This window comes from Tupaia chinensis, unplaced genomic scaffold, assembly GCF_000334495.1.
Source record: "Tupaia chinensis unplaced genomic scaffold, TupChi_1.0 Scaffold000524_1, whole genome shotgun sequence".
NCBI classification, from domain to species: Eukaryota; Metazoa; Chordata; class Mammalia; order Scandentia; family Tupaiidae; genus Tupaia; species Tupaia belangeri.
This window is the reverse complement of record NW_006160037.1, coordinates 213,114-219,036: the sequence shown is the minus strand read 5'-3', so window position 1 is coordinate 219,036 and position 5,923 is coordinate 213,114. Positions and strand designations below refer to the sequence as shown.

Here is a 5,923-nt window from a genome sequence, read left to right as displayed (position 1 = left end):
ACCCATTGGACTTCATTTTGATTCTCCTTGTTGTTTGTATCACAGGCTTTTAAATATTTCAGCATCATAGTTCAGGGCCTATGCCTTCTTGTATTCAAGCCCTAGACTTCACTGACCCTTAAGGTATTGCTGACAGTAAGAAATTCTTGTTATTTCATAGGACCTTTTCCACTGAGCAGGTATAACTACATTTTTGTTGCCGTAAAAAGAAAAGTTTATAAATTAAAAAAGACTATTTTACCTTGACTTGAAGAAATATGTGTTTTATTGTCAGCAACTTTATGGTAGTTGCTTCTTTTCCATGTTTAAAAACACTTCAGTATTACAAATAATTTATTCTCATACTTAAGTTGATATTGCATTAAAAAAAATTGGTTATAGGAATTGGTATGGTCATTCATACTTTAACAAGTAAATTTTGGGGACTCATTTACAAATAATGAATTATATTCAACTTATTGCTCCATGGTCTACAGCTATAAAATGGTCATCTAACAAACATCCATGTAAGGGTCACCATGTTTTCACGGGCGAGTGTTGCTGAGCTATCAGCCTGGACCTTGCAGCCACAATGGATCCAAGTCCGAAATGGCAGCTTTGAAAGATATTACCAGCTGACTAAAGTCCATCAAAAACATCCAGAAAATTACCAAATCCGTGAAAATGGTAGCAGCGGCAAAATATGCCTGGGCTGAAAGGGAGCTGAAGCCTGCTCGCGTGTGTGGAATAGGATCTTTGGCTCCGTGTGAGAAAGCTGATATTAAGGTGCCTGAAGACAAGAAGAAAAACCTCCTTATTGGTGTGTCCTCAGACCGAGGACTTTGTGGTGCTATTCATTCCTCAGTTGCTAAACAGATGAAAAGTGAGGTGGCTGCTCTCACTGCATCCGGAAAAGAAGTTATGCTCATTGGAATTGGTGATAAAATCAGGGGTTTAGAGGACTCATTCTGACCAGTTTCTGAGGACATTCAAAGAAGTGGGAAGATAGCCTCCTACTTTCGGAGATGCGTCTGCCATTGCCCTTGAATTACTGAATTCTGGATATGAGTTTGATGAAGGCTCTGTCATTTTTTTTAAACATTCAGTTTAATTTTTTAAATTATTTTATTCAATTTCATTTATTCATTCATTCATTTATTATGATTTGACCAGAGAGACATACACATAGAGAGAAAGAGAGAGAGAGAGGAAAGTGAGAAAGCAAGCCACCAGGTCCGGGACTCGAACCATGGTCGGCCATGCGAGAGTGTCTAGTGCCCTAACAACCATGCCACTTGCCGATCCCCGAGACTCTGTCATTTTTAATCGATTCAGGTCTGTTATCTTCTGTAAGACAGAGGAAAAACCCATCTTTTCCCTTAATACCACTGCAAGTGCTGAAAGCATGAGTATCTATGATGATGTCAATGCCAATGTGCTGCAGAATTACCAATATAATCTGGCTAACATTATTTACTGTTCTCTGAAGGAGTCCACCACCAGTGAGCGGAGTGCCAGGATGGCAGCTATGGACAATGCCAGCAAGAATGCTTCTGACATAATTGACAAATTGACTTTGACATTCAACCGCACCTGCCAAGCTGTCATCACAATAGAATTGGTTGAAATTATCTCTGTTGCTGCAGCTCTAGATTAATGGAAATCAAGTTTCACCCTCAGATAAGAGGTGAAGAAGCAAAATTGAGCCAGCTGATTTTGGTTTTACCTTACTGCTGTCTTTGTCAGGACAAATTGTTGATCCAGAACAAATTGTTGGTTCTTTGTTTGAATTATTAAAAACAGCAAGATATTTGTAAATTATTTCACAGTAAATAACTTACAATAAAAAAAAACAAACAAAAAAAGGAAAACAAATATCCATGTAAGTGTGGCTTTATCATCTAACAAGGCTCCCCATAAGATACACACACATATACACAGATAGGTATGTGTGTACATATATATTTAATTACATCTAAGTGATACACACACACACACACACACACACATTCATTGATAAATTATTACTAAGGTTTTTTTGAAGAGGTAGCATTTTCTTTTGCTAATTCTCACCTTTCCCCCCTCCCACCTAGCAGAATGGCAGTGAGTTTGCAGATCACCTCCTCCTGCACTCCTTTGAGCACTCAGATTGAACTTCGAGATATTAGGAAGAAACGTATAACCTATCAGATGATCAGAGATCACTGTGGAGGCACAAGAAATATGAGAAACCAAGAAAATACCTCTCCCCCCAAGGGCAAATAATAACTCCTCTTCATCCACAGACAGTACAATGGAACTTGCAGAAATGTTTGATAAAGAATTTAGAATATTCACAGTGACAAAGCTAACAAAGATGCAAGAGAAGAAAGACAAAGAACTTCAGAAGATGCAGGAGAAAAGAGCTGAAGAGTTCCAGGAGGTGAGGAAGTTATTGCATGATCTGAAAGAGGAAATACTCACATAAGAAAAAAAAAATCAAATGGAACTGATAGAGATGAAGGCTATAATACAGGAAATCAAAACCTCCCTTGAAAGTATTAAAAGCAGGCTAGATCATAGAGAAGATCAAATCTCAGATGTAGAAGACAGAATTGCTGGACTAGAAAAATCCACCATGAAGACTGAGAAAATAGCCAAAAAAGAGAATAATATATGAGAAATACTAGATACCATTAAATGTCTGAACATCCAGATAATCAGTATTCCAGATGGTGAAGAGATCAATAAGGGCATTGATAATCTATTCCATGAAATCCTGGAAGAAAACTTTCCAAACCTAGAGAGGCATTCAAAGATCTAGACTCAAGATAAGCAAAGGTCTTCAAATAGAATCAACCCAAGAAGATCTTCTCCAAGACACATTATGGCCAAATTGACCAAAACCACAGGTACTAAGATTGGCAAGAGAGAAACGTCAAGTTACCTACAAAGGATATCCCACTGGGCTAATAGCAGACCTCTCATCAAACTATTTGAGCAAGAAAAGAAGAGGAAAATATATTCAAAGTTTGGAGAGAAAAACTATTTCAATCAAAAATACTATATCTGGCAGTATTATCCTTCATATGGGAAGAAAAGACAAGAACATTCTCAGATAAACAAAACCTGAAAGAATTTACCAACACCAGACCAGTTCTCCAAGAAATTCTGAAGAGAGTGCTATACCAGGAAAACTAAATACAGACACACAGAATAAGAGTTCAAATACAACTAAGAAAATAGCCAACTTAATGGTATTTACAAATCCAGAGTTAAATATTATCTTCCAGAACTTAGTCAGAAACATCAGACCACAACAGAAGATAGATTAAGTACATGAGACTGCACTGATGAAATAGAATTTTGTGACTAAAACATCACTGATTTTCTTCTATGTTTTGTTTTCCAGATGTGGGGATTTTTGTCTTTTCTCTCAAGCTGCCAATAGTTTCATGTACCTACTGTTTGAATAGAATCCTAACTGTTTCTTGGTTTTAAGTTTTAAGCAAAGCACTCTTAATGTTTTTTTTTTTTTTATTTTGCCTTATTAAAAGTTAAAACTGCCTTTCTTGAAATTAAACATACATTAAAAAATACCTATTTAATGACTACGGAAAGTTATATAGCCTCAGTCAGGTACTACTTCGTACTATATCCATTCTACTCACAGTTTCATGTCTAAAGTCAGACATGGGTTCACAGACATCTATCTATCAGCTGAACTTGCTATGGAAAGTAGTTAGTTTAATTAAGATATTTTGTGAATCAACAAAATGCAGGAAAGAAAAAAGGAAGGGAAAGCAACTGCAGATACCAGAGACAGGGTGGGAGGAGAGTGGAAAATGGATGAGAATATATATTTACGAAGCAAGAAATGGAAAATTATTTGTTGGCAATAGCATGTACGATTAAGTCACTATACAGTGTATTCTGGATGGGAAATCACATTTTGTATGCTGTAATGATGTTCAGTGAATGAAGGCAAAATAAATAAATTTGAAATAAAAATAATAAATAGATTTTTTTAAAAAAAGAGGAAGAAACAAAGAGAGAAAATTAAAGTCACAATTGAAATCACATGAGTACCTTGCAGCCAGGGATAAATCTGGGAGATACTGACCCAGTTACAGTTTGGGAGGTGGTGTTTTAGTGGCCTCTTAAGGGAATCAGCGTGGCCTTTTTCTGCACAGGTTTGAAAATATTAATTTGGGTCTATTGAATAAAGCCTGATGCTATGAATAGCTGCTTTCTGTGGGATAAAAGGGAATTATAACACCACCTGCATGCCCAGAGAAGAGGCTGGGAAGCAAGCTGTCTGCCCATTCTATTTCATGAAAGGAAGGGAAAAAAAAGCAAAAAGGAAAACATAGGTATGTTGAAACCACATCATTCACAAATGAGTTGCAAGTTTGCCCTGTTGCAGTGATGGTAATAAAGCTGTCACACTGACAGAGGAAGATAAAAAACAGACTTCAATTACGGAACATGCTGCCAAGGAAATATGATGATCACATTTTCAGATGCTTCAGTGGCACAAAAGTTTTAGATGTCCACAGATTTATTTTTTTAATTCAAAGTAAAACATGAAGGAGTCTTATGTACATGAAGATTTACATGTTGTAGAAGTTGCCCTTCCTTATAAAGAATTGAAACGTTCAACAAAACATATTGACAAAGTTTTCCAACATTGGACAATAAGTAGATGGGACTATGGCACTAACAAAGAAAAGCAAAATGCCAGGAGGAAGTTTCCATGCAGTAGTAGCATAGAAAAACTGAAACAGAATGTATGATCTCTCTGAATTAAGACCTAGGATTCATGGGACCAGCAGTTGGCGTAATGGCTATGTCGTTAGACTCCCATGTAGTCGAATGCGGTTCGAGTCTCAGACCCAGTGGCTTAAACTCACGCTGTGCACGTGAGCGTGTGTGCCCAAGATCCCAAGAGGAGAATAGAGGAGAGGGAATGTGGTGTGACCATCCCCCCTGGGGGTTGATTTCTTGCTTTCTGTCTCTCTCTGTCTTTCTGGCAAATGCACGTGCCCTGTAGCAAAAACCTTTCAAAAAATATAAATAAAATAAAATTAAAAATTAAAAATAAATAAATAAATAACTACAATTCAAAGTTCAGGGAGACCAATGTGGCTTGCATGTATGGAGCAGAGAACCATAGAGGGCAGAGCTGCACAGAGAATTCAGAAGAACACCAAATGTGTCTCCTCAATTCTGCATCCATAAAGATTATGGAGTTTAAACCCCCTGAGTTTTGGGGAAAAAACAACCAGGAAAAAAAAATAAATAAAGGGCCAACAATTTATAAAGTGTTAATGGGGATCAGAGTCTGTGTTAACAGGAAGTAGGAAAAAAGAAAGAAAAAAAATCACAATACATGAGAAATTGGTAGAGTCCACAGAAAGGCTGTGCCTTAGTAGGGAGAATAAATTATATCCAAATAAAAGTTAACCTTTTCCCAGATATTTTAGAAAAGCTTAAAATTAAACCTTTAATGGAGAAATATGAACTGCATTATGTAATGAAATTGAATACCCTTCAAAAGAACTATAATAAAAACTAGCACTCAAAATGTACAAATCGGCCCAGGTCTGGTGGCATAAGCAACAGGGTATGTCTGTGGGAGGTCCACGTAAAAGGCTCAGATTTGGTACTCAGGCCAAGCTAAGTGGTCCAGGTGTTGTGGTGTGTGCCCAAAATTTTAAGTGCTACGTGGGGGCTGAAGGACTGAAGCATAGCATGATCCTGCCAAAAATACCTTTCTCAGGGGCCAGCAGGTGGTATGGTGTTAAGGTGGTGGGTTCCCACATGGTGGACCTTGGTTCAAGCCCTAGACCTGGCAGCTTGCCTTCTCTCTCTCTCTGGTCATATTGAAGAATGATAATAAATAAATAAAATGAAATAAAGTAACTCTTTAGAAAAAAAATACCTTTCTCTTTACCTCTCTCTT

General features: G+C 37.2%; 1 pseudogene; it reads left to right on the top strand.

The window, feature by feature from the left end:
* Nucleotides 1-518: 518 nt before the first annotated feature.
* Nucleotides 519-1,719, top strand: LOC102503144 (ATP synthase subunit gamma, mitochondrial-like; annotated as a pseudogene).
* The last annotated feature ends 4,204 nt before the right edge of the window (nucleotides 1,720-5,923 follow it).